Here is a 20,964-nt window from a genome sequence, read left to right as displayed (position 1 = left end):
TACTTCTCTCAGAGAACCAGGAAGTAAAAGACCTCTCACCTTCACAATACCTGCAGATATACTGGTGTCCCTTTGGGCCACATATTCTTCTGATGTAGACTTAATTAGGTTGGCTGTTCTTGGGCAGATTAAAACTAAATCTAGCCCACCTCCTTCAATTTCTCAGTACCCTATCTCAATGGAGGCAATAGAGGGCCTTAACACAGTAACAAACTCATTAATTGATCAGAGCATCATAATTTCCTATAAATCTGAATACAATTTGCCCATCCTGCCTATTAAAAAACCAAAATTAGGGCCAGATGGCAAACACCTCTATAGATTCGTAAAGGATTTGAGGGCTGTGAACAATCACGTTATAAAGAGACACTCCATAGTTTCCAACATAAATACTAATACTTCTTCTATTTCTAGAAGAGCTACATACTTTACAGTAGTGGACTTGTGCTCAGCCTTCTTTTCCATAAACATACATGAGGATTCCAGGTATATCTTTTATTTCACCTGGAAGGGCTCTCAGGAAGCATATCAGGAAGATAGTAAACATCTTCTTTTGGAATTGCACAAAAGAAGACATAAGATCTCAAAGGATAAGGTTCAGTGTTATCCCAACAAAGTAGAATATTTAGGGTTCATCCTGACTGCTTGTGCCTATTCTATTTCTCCCTAGCACTCCTATCACTAAGAAACAGTAAAGAGCAATTTTAGGAGCAACAGGGTTTTGAAGACAATGGATTCCTTGCTGTGGCGAAATTACTAAGCCCCTTATAGCACTAACAAGGGATTCAGTGCCTGAACAACTTAAATTAGATCCAGAACACCTGTCAGCTCTGTCCATTCTACAACAGGTCATCCTGTCTGCCACTGCTTTAGGCATCCCAGTTTACAAAAAGCCATTTACTTTGTATGTACATGAACAGAAAGGGTTAGTTTTAGATTGTTTAACTCAAACTTTGGGACCTTCTCAATGCCCAATTATTTATTATTCATCCCAACTGGACCCAGTAGCTTCAGGAGCACCACCATGTCTTAGAGGCATAGCTGCCACAGACTTACTAGTGACAAAAACTGTTGATATAGTATTGGGATGAACATTAATAATTATGTGCCTACATGAGGTAGAAGCATTGTTGCTAAAGCATAGAACACAGGCATTTTCTCATCAGAAAAGTACAAGGTATGAAATAACCCTATTAAACAATGAAAATATTACCTTAAAATGCTGTAAAATTCTTAGTCCTGCCACCTTGCTTCCAGATTTAACAACTTCAGAAGAAACATTACACAGTTGTGAAACAGTATTGTCCATGGCAGAAAAGCCTCGAGATAATCTCTTGGACACTCCTTTAGACAACCCAGATCTAGTCTTATTTACAGGTGGTTCTTCATTTATGAGGGATGGCCCACTCTACACTGGAGCAGCTGTAGTCACAGAATTTGCTACGGAATGGACAGCTTCACTGCCCTCAAATATTAGTGCTCAAGGTGCAGAACTCATAGCCCTGAAACATGCCTGTATCATTGCCAAGGATAAAAAGGCAACAATTTATACAGATTCTACATATGCTTGTGGCATTTGTTACTCAGTCAGGATGCTATGGCCCCAGAGAGGAATTTTAATCTCAGCTGGAAAATCTATAGCTAATGCAGAAATTATTAATGAAGTTCTTTCTCCTCTCCAGCTGCCTGAAGCCCTAGCTGTAGTTCATTGCTCTGCCCATACAGATGGCACTGACCCTGTCTCTAGGTGAAATGACCGAGCAGATACTACTACAAAGCTAGTGGCCATAGAAGAGCCTGAATCAATTTTAACATCAAGAACCACTCTAGATTTAGATTTATCACTTTCCTATAATGAAAAGGAAGTGGAAAAATAGAAGCAAAAATTTAAAGCAAAACAGATTAATGTAGTATGGGTGTCATCAGAAGGAAAACCCCTGCTCCCTAGAAGCTTCTATCATCAAATTTGCCAATTTCTTCAGAAAAATGGTCACTTTGGTACCCAGAGCATCTTGAACTCTGTTAAAAGAGTATGGGTAGCCCCTGGTATAACTACTATAGCCTCTAGAGTGTGTACAGCCTGCTCTACCTGCCAAGCATATAACCAACATGCCTTTCATGGCAAGGCTTTTTGTGGGCATCCTCTGGCTCACACACCTTTTAAGCACCTGCAGATAGATTTCACAACAATGCCAAAAGATAGACATTAAAAATTTTGTCTAGTCAGAGTATATCAACTGAACAGATGGCCAGAAACATTTTCTACAGCCCAAGCCACAGTGACTTTTGTTGCTAAGGAGCTTTTAAAAGAGATAATTCCTTGGTTTGGCCTGCCAGCATATATTGATTCAGATGGGGAAGTCATTTAACTAATTCTGTTCTAAATCAGATATATTCTTGTTTGGGGATAACTCCCAAATTCTATGTGCCATATCATCCCCAGAGTTCAGGACAAGTTGAAAGAATGAACAGAGAACTTAAAATTATGATTGGCAAATTATGCACTGAGACACATGTAAAATGGCCTGAAAATCTCTCTGGCCCAATATTATTTTAGATGCAGACCCAGGGAGACCTAAACATTTCACCAATCTTTGGACTTCCACCTAAACTAAGGCTAATCCCTTATCCCCTGCATATTCATCACTATTAGGGGGAGATACTTCCATTGCTTTCTATATTCAGTAATTACAGCATAAACTGCATGGACTCCGTGAATCTGGAGCTGCAGTACAAGCAGCTTTTCACTTCATGACCTGAACCCAGGAGACAAGGTGTATATAAAAAACATCCAGCACATTGGAGGAACTCAGCCTTCCTTGGAAGGGCCATTCCAAATATTGCGAACTACTCCAACATATATAAAAATTGGAGAGAAGGACTCTTGGATTCATTGCTCACATGTAAAGAGAGCATCTTCTATTGAGACTGGTTTACTGTATCCTATCACATATGCATTGGAGATAATAATCCATAGACAAGTGGATACTCTTTTTTTGGGAACACTTTGAATTTTTGAATTTGATTTCATTATTGCTTTTCTTTTATTTTGATTAGAATATTTGATATTTTTCCTTTTTCTCATTTCTTGTACTTAAGGTACATACAATTAATATTATTTGTCTGCAGTAATATAAGTTTAATATATATATATATGTATATATATATATATATATATATATATATATATATATATATATACTTGTTATAACATTAATGCATACCCCAAAGCTTTAAACTGTGGGTACCTTTCAGTTATTGATAAAATGTTATGGACTGTGATTAATGTTTGTGTCTGATTCTAGGAAATGGGATAAAAAAGGAGCACAGACTTAACCTGAATAGTGCCAAAAAGAGCACCCAGGTCAAAAGAAAGAAACAAATATAGGTAAGTTTGATGCACTACTAAGCCAATACAAAAGGACTTGACCCTAGTGTGAGACTCGAGGTTGTGACGTTTGACATATGTTAAGACGTGGGACTCCCTTATATCCACACTTTTTGTGAAATACTCACAAACAAGTACTGAGGTTTGGCTATCATCCTGGCTTCCCCTATTCCTGAGAATGACAAAGAAATGAGACCAGGGAATGATACTTCCCTATCACACACACAAAAATTTAGTCCTTTTTTCTCTCTTATAGTATGGCAACTTCCTGTAGTCTCACTGCAAATGGGTACATGAAACATTACTGCATTTTGATCTACAGACTTGTGGGATAAAAATTACTTTAATTGGACCCTAATACAATAGCCCATTATAAATTTATTCTTGTTTACTCAGAAATTTTATGTACATAGATTTTTGATATTTTGATTCTGATTTTAAATTTTTTTCTTTCTCCCCAAAGCTTAACTTTCTTCCATTTTTTCTTCATGTTTTTGAGATTTTTCTCCTATTTTGATAATTGACTCATACACTCCCATAACTCAACCATGCATCCTGAGCTGAACTAGGTGTTTCTCAACACCCACTTCAGGGAGGGATTGTATTTTAATAAAAATCAAATATTAAAAATATTTTGTTTGAGAAAGATCTTCAAGGAAAGAAGCTTGCTAACTCCTAAAATCCAGAGAATGAACTGTTTGCAGAAGAAATACCTACACTACATAAAGAAGATCCAGAATCAACTTTGAGTGTGCTTGATTGAATTGAAGGTTTATTGAAAATTTAATTTGAATGTATATTCTTATGCCAAAAGGAGACTGCCTCTTAATTGATTTTTGTCAATGTGCCCAGCAAAACATTGGCTTTTCTGCCTCTCTCTTCTATTTCCCTCTTAACTAACTATTGTAGTTTCTTTTTAGAAGGTGAAATTTTGTAGGCACCTCTAATTAGAATATTTAGAGGTACAAGATGATTATGTTTAGTGATCAATTGGGGAGACTAGTCACCCAATCATCATCAGGGGTGGTTGTTAATTTTAGATTTACTCCACCCTGCTTAGTCTTTAGAATTTTAGAAGTAAGGAATGTATACACCCCTACTTAAGGATTAAGTATGGGGGAGGATGGTCTATGACCTACATGTGCCAGAAAGTAAAAACTCAGAAACAACTCAATGACCCCCTGAGCTGTCCTAAGCCAAATTTAAGCCACCATTGGTACATGTGAGACATAGGAAGTGATGTAATCAACTTTCTTTATATTTCACAGCACTTCCTGTGAGAGGGACTATGGAGGCTTTTTGAGGTAGTTCTTGACTTGGAGGGCTGGAGCATGGAGACCTGAGACTGCTTCCCTTAGGCGACCAAGTGGTGAGTCTTCAGGCTGAATCTTTTTTCCCTGCCTTTCTGAAGGCACTGGTCTCCAAGGAGGTCCCTCTTCTTGGAGGAAGCCTCATGGCTGGAAGGTAAGTTACATTGTATCTTCTGTGAAGGCCCCTTGTCTGAGGCCTCTGAAATCCCCCTGGCTCAGGCCAGGCTGGATTAGATCTTCTATCCTTTCCCTCTTTCTCCCTCATTATTAATGTCTTCCTTCTTATATATATATATATATATATATATATATATATATATATATATATATATATATACCACCATAAAATGCTATTCTGACTAGAGTTGGGATTTAGAATTTAAATTCCTGCTGACCATTAAATAATATATTCAGTCAACCCTAAAATTTTACCCTGAACACACTCCAAGTCAATTTTTCTTTCTTGATGTCAGTTTCCTAGGGACTCCAAATTTCTATTAGTAAAATACCTATCTATCTATCTATCTACCTACCTATCTATCTATCTATCTATCTACCCAGCCCTAAAAATATACCAACAATAATTTTGCCCACACAGAGGCCCACAGACTGCACTGCTCATCAATTAAGTCTGATCTGTGTCCATCAATGCAGCCTTCCCAGTCTATATCATTTCAGTCTCGCAAGTGGCCATATTGGTGGAATTCCACTGTTACCTCAGGCTCACACTGGTGTGGTGTGTGAACTGGCACAATTACAGAGCTGGTTCCTCCACCACCTTTCCAATTCATACTATCTTGTGTGAACTGCACTGCAATCTGTGAACTCACACAGGAATATGATTGCATGAGTAAAACCCATGCGATCAGATTCCACAGCAGGAAAAAAGAAGACACGACACTAGTGTATGTCCTCCTATAGTCCATATTTATGAATCTGTAATTATAGACTATAAAACAAAAACACATGCCTCACTTCCCCCACATAGTACAATGGCAACTATACTCCCACAGATTCACAACATAATGGCCCCTATAACCTCCCTTGGCCCAAAATTTATAGGGGTCCTTTGGCCCCTATAATAGGGGCCATTATGTTGTACATCTGGGAGAATATGGGAACCATTGTATTGCCATGTTTTCCTGAAAATAAGACACTGTCTTATATTAATTTGACCCCAAAAAACAGGGGGTGTCTTATAAAGCACCCAGTGGCAGTGGTGGGCTTCTCACAATAAAGGCCCACCACTGATGTCACCGGGCAGATCATCACTATCTGATGCTTGTATACTGTACTGGACATGGTGCTGGGCCTGTGACACTGTATACTGTTGTCTGGGATACTTATTACAAGTTTTTCAGGTGTAGCAATCTTTCAACCTTGGCTGAGATATTTTCTTTTTAAATCTATTATTGCCATAATTACAAAATGTGGCAGATGAGTCTGGGAAGGACAGAAACCTCTGTACTATTAATGTTGGGTCTAAAAACATCACCAAAAATCTAGATCCTTCTGGTGGAAGGGTAGAGTAAGCTGAAGAGTTACAAATAAGAGATGCTCCCTCTTGGGGGTCATTCAGGGATACCATGACCTAGGAATAGCTTCCCAGCTCCTCTTATATGAAGCTGTGATATGTTCCATCCATTTACATTTCTACAAATGCAGAGGTGGGGATATAATTATACTTCACTTCAGCTACTAAAATGGAACTCAGATACAGGCAAGATGATCAGTCAGAGGTATTGAAAAAAATCTAAAAATCATGTCTGAAGACCCCTTAACATCAATTTGAGGTATTTAATTCATTAAATTCTCCAAAGGTGGCCAGGTTGATGGAGCCCATTCATCTTCTATGTGACAATTTAACAAAGGCAAAAGGGAAGAAAAAAGCTCTTCTATGTGCTTATACATTGATATTTTGTTCCATATAGTTATAGGGTAAGGGTAACAGAATATATCTAAAAGGTAAAACACAGTACATTAAGATGATTCAGTGTAATAAAATAGTAATGATCAGATTAATATATAAACTTAAAACAGGAAAATTAAATATTAAAGCAGACAATCAGCAAAATACAATAAGATACAGAGACTTTCATAAAACAAGAGTCAGAAAAGGTATAAAAATTTCACCTCCAGATTTTTTAAAGTTTCTTCTCTATCCATTCAGGTTCCTTTTGTCAGACCTCTGGGATCTCCCATAGTGAGGGAGAATTCCTCACAGAGCATAATGTGGAGGAATCCCAAATTGGAGGAATCTTAGAGACTGGGCAGGCCCAAATGGCAAGGGGTTATAGGGAGATTAATTTCTTCCCTGAATTTCAGCCAAGATAATCAAAAGGATCAGTGCACCCAGGAATAGTAGGAAGAAAAAAAAATCCTAAAAGTGGAAGCTTTTTGAAATAGGCAAGGTACTGCTCTTTCATAGAGTGTGCCATGCTTGCAATTTTACTTCCTATTTGGAAGAGTAATTGTCCTTCCCCTTCCCCCATGGGGTAATGTACTAGGGAGCAGCTTGCTTCCTCTGCCACATGGACAGAAGGTTTGGAGGCTAATTGTTGCATAAGGAAAACCCACCTTAGTTTTTACCAGCTGCCTGGAAAGTGTGTCCAAAGATTTCCAGCTTGTGTGTTCTGAAGAAGGGGTGGCAGCACCACAGGATCAGCAACAGCAGTGGGGGCTGGGACTGGGGCCAGGGCTAGGGATCAGGAGATCAGGAGAGGATGGCTGGAAGAACCCAGGAGACTGGACTAGCAGCAGTAACACCATAAGTAGCAGTGAGGAACACTACTTAAGCAGATGGGGGAGAGAAGTGGTTTATCTCTTTTCCACCAAGAGTCCTTACTATGTTCCACCTTACTATGTCCCTCAAATTAAAGCAGCCAGGCATTAGGGTGGGCAGCAAGCAAAAAGTAGGGACTGCAGAAGTAAGGCAGCAGTTACTAAGAGAGGTTGGAGTTCTCTTGGAGTGTGTGTGTGTGAGAGGGCAGTCAAAAAGTCATGGCAGGAGAAATGTGGCTTAAAAAATTTTATATAGGCTATCTTAAAAATTGAGAATTCTTTTCTCCAACTTCTGGTCACCAACCTGTAAAAAATCAAACTAATCTCAAATAATAAAAATATTATATTTTAAGATTTATTAATGATCATTAGAAGAAAAGTAATAATAAAGTAACAAAAAAAACATGTGCCCATGGCTAATCAACCTATTCAAAATCCTCATACTTACCACAAACATACTCAAGTCAGGAAGTCAAAGAGGGCAGGACCAGCCATGCCACTGCCTAATATCCCCTACCTACAGGAAGCACAGGGAGAAAAAGTCAGTGGGTTCTCAGGAAATATCATTTTTTAGGGTAACAGATTTCCAATTACAGAGAAGGTAGGGAGGCTTTGGTCTTTTCCTCACTATAAAGGGATACAATAACTCGCAACAAAATGTGAGTTGATCTCCCCTCACCCCAGTACACCAATTGCACCAAAGTTAGACTCAGCACTCCAGAGTTAGAAAGAGTGTGGGGAAATATCTAGGTACTCTGGATATGGCTGAGAATACCACAGATTTATCCCATAGAGTAGTAAGACTTGGGACAGCAGAAAGATGAGAAATGTGGACCTTGGGCACAGAAATAAGGCAGAGAAGGGCACATAGCAGACACCATGGAAACTCAAAAATAACCTCAGTGAACAAACCTCTTTGTAGGTTGGTAGACATAGAGTCTGCCATCCTCACTCAGACCTCTGGCTGGGAGGGGAGGGAAAAACCAACAAATCATAGTCAACTCCCAAGGAATGGAATCTACAAACACCAAAAAGAACAAGAGAAAGGCACTGACCCTAGATAATTTTATGGAAAAAATAACAAACTACAGAGGAGATAGCAGAGGACAACAAACAAGTAAACACATCCAAACCATCGAGGAAAAATGGAAATTGGTCACAAGCTCTTGAAAAGCTCATATTTGAGATCATGAACCAAATTAAAAAGATAGAATAAACATGGCAAGAAAAGTAGGAAATAGTTCAAAAAGAAAATAACAGTTTAAAAGACAGAAACTCTCACTTGGAAAAGAAGCCCAGAAATCAAATGAAATGATAAGCAAATTGGAGACCAGAATTGAACAGCTAGAAGCCATGAAAAAGCAGGATAGACCAAACCAGAAAAGAAAATAAGAAAATCATAGATGAAAACAAATCTTTAAAGACCAGCAATGGGCAAGTAGAAGCTAATGATCTCACAAGACAGCAAGAATTAATAAAGCAAAGTAAAAAGAATGACAAAATAGAAGGAAACATGAAATATTCACCAAGAAAATGACTGACCTGGAAAATCAATCTAGAAGAGATGATTTGAGAATCACTGATCTACCTGAAAATCCAGAAATAAACAGATACCTTGACATCCTACTACAAGAAATTATCAAAGAAAACTGCCCTGATGTTATTCAAAAAGAGGATAAAATAGACATTGAAAGAATCCATAGATCACCTCTACACTAAATCCTCAAAAGACAACCCCCAGGAAAGTAATTGCCAAACTCAAGAACTTCCAAGCTAAGGAGAAAATATTACAAGAAGGCAGAAAGAGACAATTCAGATATCAAGGAGCACCAGTCTTGATTACACAAGATCTGGTTGCCTCCACACTAAAGGACCTCAAGACTTGGAATATGATATTCAGGAAGGCAAGAGAATTGGGTCTACAAACATGGATTACCTATATTGATCAAAACTGACTATATACTTCCAGTGGGAAGTATGGACATTCAACAAAATAGATTTCCAAGTATTTTTAAAGAAAAGACCAGAACTAAATGGAAAACTTGAAACCCAAATACAAAAATCAAGAGAAACATGAAAAAGTCAATAAGAAAGAGAGGGAGATGACTTTTAAAAAATTTTAAAGGGCTTAAATGAGGTTAAATTGTTTATATTCTCATATGGAAAATGTTATTTGTAATTCTCAAAAACTGTATTCCCTATTATAGTAGTTAGAAGAATTATATATATATATGTATATATATATATATATATATATATATATATATAGGTAAAGGTTGTGGTTCTAAGTGGTTTAAGATGATGTAGATGATATAGAAAAATAGAAAAGGAAATGGAAGATAGCACTGAGAGAAACTTAAAGGAATAAGAAAAATATAATAATCCATACCACACAAAAAGGCCCATAGCAGAGGGTGGGTGGCGAATGCTATTATAAGAAGTAGAAGAAGAGAGTGTTAATAGGTAATACTTAAACTTTACTTTCAGTGTAATCAATTCTTCTGAGAGGGAAGAGAATCTAAACCATTGGAGTATCAAAATCTATCTTACCCTACAGGGAAGTTGAATGAAAAAAAACAACAACAAGGTGTGGAGTGGGGAGGGGTATTCAAAAAGGGAGGGAAAGAGAGGGGAGAAGGAATTTAATAGACCCTAAATAAAAAAATAAAAAAGAGGGAAATAAAAAGGTAGGGGGTGAAAAGGGAAGCACAATAAGGGGGGAGATTAGGGGGACTGAATAAAAGCAACCCACTGGTATAGAAGGAAATAACAAAAGTAGAAAAGGCAGGGCTAGGGGAGGAAATCAAATATTGGGGAATGCACAGGTGGTAATCATAACTCTGAATGTGAATGGGATGAACTCACTCATAAAACAAAAGCAAATAGCCGAGTGGAAAAATCCTATTCTATGCTCTCTACAAGAAACACACATGAAGTAGGCAGACACACACAGGATAAAGGTACAAGGCTAGAGCAAAATCTACTGGGCATCAAATGAGAAAAGGAAGTCAAGAGTCTCAATCATAATCGCTGACAAAACCAAAGTAAAAATAGATTTTATTAAAAGATATAGGGGAGGTAATTACATCCTGATAAAAGGCAATATAGACAATGAGAAAATATCAGTATTCAACATGTATGCACCAAATAATATATCATTCAAATTTCTAATGGAGTAACTAGTGGAGATTAGGGAGGAAAGAGACAGTAAAACTGTGCTGGGGGAGACTTGAACATTCCTCTATAAGATCTAGATAAATAAAAAATTAATAAATAAGAAAGTGCTAAGAGATATGAATGAAATCTGAAAAATTACAGTTAATAAATATGTGGAGAAAAATAAATAAATAAAAAACTACAAACAAATCTCTTTAATGAACATAGATGCAAAAATCTTAAAATGAATACTACCAAAGAGACTCCAGCAAGTGATCACAAGGGTTATTTATTATGATCAGGTGGGATTTATAATAGGAATGCAAAGATGGTTCAATAACAGGAAAACCATCCACATAATTGACCATGAGAAAGAACACTATCCACATTCAGAGAATGAACTGTGGGAGTAAAAATACAGAAGAAAAACCACTGCTTGATCACATGGGTTGATCAGGATATGATTGGGGATATAGACTCTAAAAGATCACCCTTGGGCCAATATCAATAGTATAGAAATAGGTCTTGATCAATGATTATATATATATATATATATATATATATATATATATATATATATATATATATATAAAACCCAGTGGAATTGCACGTTGTCTATGGAACGGTTTGGAGGGAGGGGAGGGAGAGAAAATGAATCATGTAACCATGGAAAAACAATCTAAAATTACTTAATTAAATAAAATGTTTTGTTTCTGTCATTTTTTTAAATTGATGTAATGTAGTGATTTTCTTTTTTTTTGGTTTTTCATCCTTTTTGATCTGTCTGAAGCATTCACTACTGTTGAACACTTTCTCTTGGTCTTACTTCTTCAGGTCTTCCTTATAGTCTTCTGTCTTGTTTGTCTGTCCATCATTTTAACTATTTTTCATTCTTTTCCACTGTATAATTCATAGCATATTTCCAAACTTCAGGTATACCTCAAGGCTCTGTGCTAGGACATCCATTCTTCCTATACTTTCTCATCTTGTGACCTCATTAGCTCTCATATGTTTCACTTTTACCTCTATGAAAATAACTCAGATGCATATATGCAGGCTGATTCTTCTAAACTTTAATTTCATATAATCAATTACCTATTGTTAATTTCTTATTGGATGCTCCATAGGAACCTTGAACCTAACATATCCACAGATAATTCATTACTTTTATTCCAAAGACCCATTCAACTTCTGAGGTTCCTATTCCTGTAGAAGACATTATAATTGTTGCCAGTGTTCTAGTTTTTAGCCTTGGATATTTCCTTTAACTCCTAAGTTTCAATAAATCTGCATATTCAACTTTTTGATAAATTTTGTTATTTATAGCTCAATAATATCTCATGAATACATCTCCCCTTCACCATGCACAACTACTTCATGAGTCTTCATTACCTCCCACCTGGGCTATTGTATTGGTTTTCTGATCTCAAATCACTTATTCCAATCCATCCCTTTAACTATGAAAATGTCTTTCTTAAAGTTCAGATCTGACATTTTCATTCCCCTGTTTGATTAATTACAATCTCTATGATGATGGAAAGGTATGTATTATACTTTCACTGGTAGATAGAGATCAGGCAAGATACATTGGGTCATGATGGAAAATTTATCTTCATACTAGATGCTAGATACTAAGTAGAAGATGTAAGTGACAATATGGAATTGATGCTGATATTAGGAAGACTCAAGTTTACAGGGAAAGAAAATTATGTCTATTTGGATAATGCTGAATTTGATATATCTGTAGGATATTAAGGAGGAGACATCTAAGAAGAAATTATTGGTAAAGGTCTATTTCTCATAAAGGACATAAAACAGATATGGGATCCATCTAAATAGAGATGATACTTCAACCCAGAAGAGTAAATGAGAACACCAAGGGAAAGAATGTTAGATACAATAGATCAGAAACCCTAAGGATACTTTTGCTTATTTATTTATTTTTTGGTCATGATTTTCAGGTTTTCCAAAAATTCCTAAATTGTCCCTCCTGGATTTATTTTCCAGGTCAGTTCTTTTTTGATGAGATTTTATATTTTATTTTATTTTATTATCTTTTGATGTTACTTTATTGATTCTTGATGTCTTATGAAGTCATTTACCTCTATATACCAATTCTAATTTTTAATGATTGAATTTGTTCCATAATCTTTTGATCCTCCTTTTCCATTCTACTTTTCATTGCCTCTTTTTTTTCCAGTGTGTCAATTCTATTTTTAAGGAAAATTTTCCAGTTGACCAATTTTGTTTTCTTAAGATGTTGTTTTCTTTTTGCATTACTTTAATTTCTTTCTTTTATTTAACCTGTATTATTTGATTTTTATTTCCTTTTTGAGTTCTTCCAGAGCATGAGCCCAATTCCTGTTGTCTTTTTTTTTTAAGTTTTGCTTTTAGTTGCTTGGATTTCACTATCCTATGTTCATTCTGCTCTTTGCTCTTTTTCCCCGTAGCAGTTTTTGAGGGTTATATGTTTTTTCTGTTATTTACTCATTTTCCCAGTCCCTCTTCCTTCCTTCCTTCCTTCCTTCCTTCCTTCCTTCCTTCCTTCCTTCCTTCCTTTCTTTCTTTCTTTCTTTCTTTCTTTCTTTCTTTCTTTCTTTCTTTCTTTCTTTCTTTCTTTCTTTCTTTCTTTCTTTCTTTCTTTCTTTCTTTCTTTCTTTCTTTCTTTCTTTCTTTCTTTCTTTCTTTCTTTCTTTCTTTTTCTCTCTTTTTTTTTCGCCTGTGGACTGGGAATTCTGCAAGCTGTGTGAAAATTCTCTCTCCTCCTCTGTAGGTATGTAGGATTAATCAATGTGCAATAATTTTCCCTAAGGCTAAGTTTTCAACAAGGCTTGAAAAGGCCCAGCCAAATGTACTTTTCTACATCACTGAGGACTAGGAACAGGGACTGGTGTTTTGAGGGGTGGGTCTAAAATGCTCTTTTACTAGTGTAGTCCAAGACCCAGGATCCCAAAGTTAACCAACATCCAATTGCAAAATCTAGTAGTTGACAATGGTTGGCCAGCACTCCTCTGTGTGCAGTTATGCTTCTAGCTTCTCCTTATCCCATAAAAATCAACTCTCTCTGCCTACCTTTCAAGTTGCATTCAGTGAGAGAGCCCTCTCACAACTGCTTGATGTCCCTTTCTTTGACTCCTATTGTTTTGAAACACTTTTTAAAGATTGGTTTGGAAGACTAGTCAGAGCAGTTTCAACTTTTGCTGCTACTAACTGCCCTCTTGGCTCTGGCTCCTGTACAATAGAAGATACCTCTGCTTAGAAGGCAGGAAATAGATTGTAATCCCAGTCAGAAACCTGTGATTGAACATTCAGACATACTGGAGGACCAGGAGAAACTATTAGAGAAGTAAATACAAAGAGAATATTTTGGGGGAAGATGATTTAGAAATGTCATTTAACAATGTCAAAAACTATACTGAGATCAAATAGAATAAGGGTTTAATAAAGGACTTCTGATTTAGAAGTTAATAGATTAATGGTAATTCTTGTGAGAAATATTTCAGTAGAGAGTCAGGATCAGAAGTCAGTAGGAGGTAATTATTGGTGGAAAATTTTTCAGTTTGATTGCCATATGGAAAAAGGATAGAAAAATAGCACACAGCATAGTGGGTTCAAGAGAAGATTTTTTTACAAATGGGGGCTACATTGATTTTTTTAGGCAGTAGATAAGAAATCAGAGAAATAAATACTACCTATGTAAATAGGTAGTGATGATAAGTAGATATATAGGTAAAAATTAAATGTCAGAGAAGAAATGATCCAAAAAACAAATGCAGCAAGGAACATAATTAATGAAATCAAGGGAGCACATTGTCAAAATATATACTGAGTAAAATGATTATTTCTTCCTCAGCAAGCAGAAGAAATGGAGAGAGGATAGGGGATAATGTAAAGGGGGTTTTGAGTTATACAACAGAGAGAAAGAAGGGCTTAGCCTACATATTATCTGTGAAATAGGAGGTAAGTCATTGTGCTGAGATGGAACAGAGAGGTCCAGATTGAGGCCTTGATGATTTAGAAGACTAAATTATTCTCTCAGAAAAAAATATCATGTAGTGTTTTGGTGACTCAGAGCTTAGTAGGTGTTAATATAGCATTAATGGAAAAACTCCCTTTTATCCATTAAAATTTAATTCTAAAAATACTATGGGTATAAAGTACCTTTGAGATATTTTGCACAAATGACCCTTTAAGTGGGGTTGAATGACTCACTTAAGGTCATATAAGTGACTAATAATCAATAAATCTAAAACCCATTTTTATACTTGAAATTTGTCACATTTGGCTCTACCCCACTTGAAGTCCTGTTAAGTCTTTCTCTGTAATCCCTCTAACAACTTGAGGTTATCTATTAAGCTTCATGTGATTATTGTAATGGTGAAATAAGACAAGACATATAAAGTGATTTTCAAGTTTTAAAGCAACATTTAAATATAATCTTTTTTTTTGTTTCAATTAGATCCTCACTTCAGTTTACAAGACCTGGATTCAGTTTAGGGTATTCTGACAGATTACTTTGGCCCTCAGCCAGTGTTTCCTATAAGCACACAAAAAATTCATCTTATAATAGTCACCCATAGAATACTTATGTACTTGGGACACTAAAACATTTTTGGTGGAGCTTCAAACTGATATAACCATTCTGGAGAGCAATCTAAAATCATGCCAAAGGGCCATAAAACTGTTCATACCCTTTGGCCCAGAAATACCACTACTGGGTCAATATCCCAAAGAGATCAAGGATGGGGGGGAAGTCCTACTCATACAAATATTCATAGTAACTCTTTTTGTGATGGCAAATAATTGGAAACTGAAGGGATTTCCATAAGTTGGGCAATAACTGAACAAGTTGTGGATATGATCATAATAGAATACTATTGTCCCATAAGAAATAATGAACAAGATGACCACAAAAATCCTAGAAAGATTTATATGACAGGGGTACAAAGTGGAGCAAGCAGAATTAGGAGAGCATTGTATAGAACAAATACATTGTATTACAGCAATAAAGTATGATGATCAACTTTGAATGACAACTATTATCAGAAATGCAAGAATCTAAGACAACCTGAAAAAGGCTATTTATTGCCATAAGGAACTTAAAGAGTCAAAATTCAGATTGAAGCATATCATTCTTCATTTTATTTCTTCTATGATTTTTTCCTCTAATGTAAGCAATAGATATCTTCTTATATAACATGATAAACATGGAATTGTATATTATATGATAACACATATACAACCTATATCACATTACCTGCTCTCTTGGGAAGGGAGAAGGAATGAGGAGAGAATATGAATCTAAAATGTCAGAATATGATTATTAAAATTACATTGACATGTAATCTGGAAAAATAATGTTTATGGATATATATGTATGTGTGCATATATGTACATATATATTTCAGTCAGGTTTTATTATTTAACATGTCAGAAAATGAGTCATAGATGAAACCAAATTCTGTCAAGACTTCACTGTTGGGTTCCAACTCTTCAAAAGATCAGTATAATCTTTCTTAATAATAGTTCTCCCTTACATTTAGAAATAAATTGAAATTGCTAGATCCTAGAAACCCTCCCCTGTTGGTGGTTCCCATGTTTCTTCAGGATCTACACTGTAAACAAGAGCTCACAGTCCCATGGAAACAATAGATATTGGTTGATCCTCCCTAATGTGGTTCTCTAATTTTCAATCTTCTATTTCAAAATTGTGCAGGTGATATAGATTGTGGGCCCTTCTCAAAGATCAAGTCACATTAGATGTCTGATTTCTCTCACCTTTTCTCAGTGAGGCTACACTTCTCTCTTTCATTTTGGCTTCAACTGGCAATAACTCTTCTTTTGGGGGGCATAGAATGGATGAGCAAGCTTCTCCCTAATTCATAGTATCTATGTCTCTAAACTCCTGTTTTTCTGTCTTATTCCTAACCATAATTCCATGGAAGTATTATGTGGTTGCCCAGACACCTTTCTAAGAAATTAAGTTCATTTTGTTTCTGGAATATTTCTCAAACTGTGTTCTGTAAATATGTCATCTCCTTCAAGACAGAAACTAAAGGTATAGCTCACCTGTGTGAATTAAGCCATAACTTTGAGTGATAGAACAAGGTCTGACTATCTAAAGATAGTTCATTTAGGAATAACTCTGATATCAACAAGTCTTTTCCTGTCTGTCAAAATATCATACATTTCATTTTTAATGTTCTTTGGTATCTACTATAGTTGGATATTACTAATTTTTATGTGAAGAAAGTGCTCAGGGTATAAATACATGAGGCTTCTGTGTAACATGCATCTTGGAAAATTTTTATTCTTGAAACATACTTACATTTCTCTTTATTCTGTTAAGCATTTAAATTTTTTTAATTACCTGGACCTTGGTATCTTTCCTGTTTTATGATTATATGTCTTGTGGTCCATCCTGAAGGTTTGGTCTATTTGTTTTTTTGTTATACAATTCTTTGCATTTCTACGATTTCTTTGCATATATTATCACTGTCCCCCAGGTTTAGAATATTCTCTCTTCTCACTTTCACTGATTCAGTATGTTTCTTTCATATGTTAATTGATATACATACTTTCACCTACATTAAAATATAGATAAAAGTTCCTTAAAGGTATAGAATATATTATCATTTAATTGCATCCACAATATTTTTCATAGTATATTTTAAAATAATGAATGTTGATTTATGTGTGACCTTTGGCAAATCTCTTTAACTCAGGCTTCTTTTATCTATAAATATGATGTATCTTCCAACTCTATGTATTATGATCAAATGACTCTATATTATGACTAATTAATGACACTCAAACATCTTGCTTTTTCACATGTATGTACTTTGACTCAGGTTATATTTCCTTCCATGTGGGCCTGTTTGTTCTCTTCTTATGGATATACTACTCAACACAATATCTTACTCAAATACTTGTTCCTCCATGTAGTCTTACCTGATTATGCCAATTTTCTGGGCCCTCTTCCATCCTCAAAAATTCCTATAGCATTTATGGCTCATGTTACATTTTTGGTACTTAGCATAAACTGCTTTGTTATGTCCTCTGTTGCTGCTGTTAACTTTAATATATATATTTATATCTTGTTTTTGCAATAAGATTAGATGATTCTAAGTCATTTAGAAGTAGAGTTTGTGTCTCCCCTAGTATCTACAGATAATAGGTAATCAAAGATGTTTATTAAATGAATGTAGTCTAATTTACAGTATACACATGAAAAAATACACATATTAAATAGGTTTCTTTCTCCATTCCAGTGTATAATATATTATAGGCCATTCAAGACCTTTAAATTAAACATACTTATCTGAGAGAGCCAGCATACGTAGCTGAGGGAGAATATATAAATAAATAAAATGATGTCAATCAGGGATCCCCAAATATACATGCATATGCTATTCCTAGAAATTTGACTCAGGAATGAGTAAGCTATCTTTGCAATTTTGAAAATTTATCTCAATGAGCAGGACTCTCTGGGCCCTGGGAACCATGGAAAGAATCATGGAAAATGTAGCAATGAGAATTTTATTTCCAGCCAGGTCTACTACATAAAAATGTAACATATATGTAGCTATATTTATCGTTATGTGTAACTATATTTATATGTGTAGTTTGGTCTATCAATAAAAAAGCATTTTAGTAAGAAAGATGTACAAACATACATACATATATACAGACACACATATATGGAGACATTGAGTCATTAAGATTATAAATGATGTTATTGAGGATGCTGTGTATCTTCTAGCTCTCCTTTTTTTCTTTTTTTTAAATTTAAATTAATTTATTTAGTAAAATTACAACACTATTCCTTGGTAACAAGAATTAAATTATTTCCCTCCCTCCCCTTACTCCACCCTTTCTCCTCCTTTTTTTGTGTTTTATTTTTTAAATTTTATTTCATTGATTAATTTAGAGTATTTTTCCAGGATTACAAAAATCATGCTACTTTCCTCTCCTGTCCCCAACCCCCTTCCATAGCTGACACACAATTTCACTGGGTTTTACTTGTGTCATTGGCCAAGACCTATTTCCATATTATTGATATTTGCAGTAGGGTGATCATTTAGGGTTTATAATCCCAGTCATATCCCCATTGACCCATGTGATCAAGCAGTTGTTTTTCTTTTGTGTTTCTACTCCCACAGATCTTCTTCTGAATGTGAATAGTGTTCTTTTTTCATAAGTCCTTCAGAATTGTCCTGGATTATTGCATCGCTACTCATAGAGAAGTCCATTACCTTCAATTATACCACAGTGTATTAGTCTTTGTGTACAACATTCTCTTGATTCTGATCCTTTCACTCTGCATCAGTTCCTAGAGGTCTTTACAGTTCACATGGAATTCCTCTAGTTCATTGTTTCTTTGAGCACAATAGTATTTCATCACCAACAGATACCACAATTGTTCAGCCATTCCCCAATCAAAAGGCATCTCATTTTCCAATTCTTTGTCACCACAAAGAGAGAGTCTATGAATATTCTTGTACAAATCTTTTCTAGCTCTCCTTGAAGAAGGCCAAGAGTGACCTCCCTTCACTAGGCCAATATATAACTGCTTGGAGACTAAATAATTATATAAAAATCTATTTATTTATATTTAACAGATATGAGTATAAGGATTAGAAACAAGGAAAGCCTTAACACTAAAGGGAAGCTAAATATCCACCAAGTTTTCTACATTTGCCTCATGATAAAGTCCAGTTTCTTGAAGCTACTCTGAACTTCTTATCACTATCTAAAACTCATGATACATGCTACCTTACTAAAACCTAATCTATAATCCTTATTAAAATAACTTAATTTGTTAACAGTGTCTCCAAGTAAATCATTAGTTAGCCGATTATGGCAGAAGCTAACTGACCAGAATATAGTTCTGAGATTTCTCCCAGAGTTCAGGCACATGGGCCTTTGATCTTTTTTCCATCAAAATCATTCTCTAACCCAACAGATTTGACAGCTTCTTATTCAAGATGAATTCTTACAGTCAGGAAAGTAGAAAACCTCTTAAAATGTTTACTAAGTTCTCTTTTCCCTACCACTAGCAAAGAGCTAGGTCTGAGATGTGTCTTCACCAGAAGCCAGAGGGTAACTCCAAGAACCCAGGCACCAACTGTCAGAACCTTACCTGCTTTTCCTCCTTCCAAGTTCTCACCTCATGCCCAGAACTCTGCCTTGTCTGCAATCCCAGAAACACCTTTCTTAAAGTTCCTTATCTTATCAATACCTAATTAATATCCTTATTACAACACCACATCATTGTTGATATATTTAGGTAATATACCCATACCTTGATTATAAAATCTAGATAATAATAATATCTAACTCCAATAGTTTTTGTGATGTTAAACAATAAATATTTTTTTAAAATTATTTAAAATAAGAAACATTTTAAAACTCAGAGTGTTATATAAATGCTAGTTGATTATTATTATCATTACACAATAGTCCCATGACACTATAGTCATATCCAAATTTCCAATTTGTTAAGGTAGAATCTATGGCACTGTTTTTTAGCTTTTGTCTCTATTACCCATTAAAAATCTATACATTTTCATTGTTTCAGGCTTTTAATAATAATTGCTATCAAACACTTATTAACCAGGATAATTTTTCCCTCTTTAGATGATCATAAATTCATTTCTTCTTTTTCTAAGCTCTACTAGTTCTCAGGCTCCCTAAGTTTATAATTACATGTATCCAATTATTTTAGAATATAAAGTTTTATTATAGTTTGTTGAGTTCAAGTAATGTACATTTATGCTTCATTAAAATGGCTACACTTTTTCCTGCTTCTTGCAAATATTGAAGAATTAATCTAAAGGTCTTTAATTATGCTCTAATGGGCTAAATTGAATCTCAGTTTCTTTAAGTTGCTTGATTTCAAGTTTACTATTTTGACCAGTCCACAATACCCTGAAAACTTGACAAGTATGATCTTTTAACTGGATTAATTTTCTTTCTAGTTTCCCTTCCCAAGAAGCACTTACAAACACCTTTTTCTTTACCTTTACAAGCTCTATATCTTTTGTCTGGATTTCTTTTTGAAGGTGTGGATGCAACATATTCTTCTGTCATCTTCTTTTCTCTTCTTTGTTTCTGTAACTGATTTTTTCTTGGCTCCTAACAAAGGAGCAACCTCTCATGAAGTCATGTTGTATGCTTCTTCAATGTAATCCCTTTATGGGCCTAAGTAAAGAGTATTTTTTTTCAAGGAACTGGCAGTTATACAAAAAAATCCATTCATTTTTATAAGGTGAGCTGTATCGAAGTGTTTATTGTGATTTGCAGATAGGCTACAGAGAGGAATGTGTA

The sequence above is a fragment of the Monodelphis domestica genome, chromosome 1, assembly GCF_027887165.1.
Source record: "Monodelphis domestica isolate mMonDom1 chromosome 1, mMonDom1.pri, whole genome shotgun sequence".
Lineage (NCBI taxonomy): Eukaryota > Metazoa > Chordata > Mammalia > Didelphimorphia > Didelphidae > Monodelphis > Monodelphis domestica.
This window is presented reverse-complemented; position numbering follows the sequence as displayed.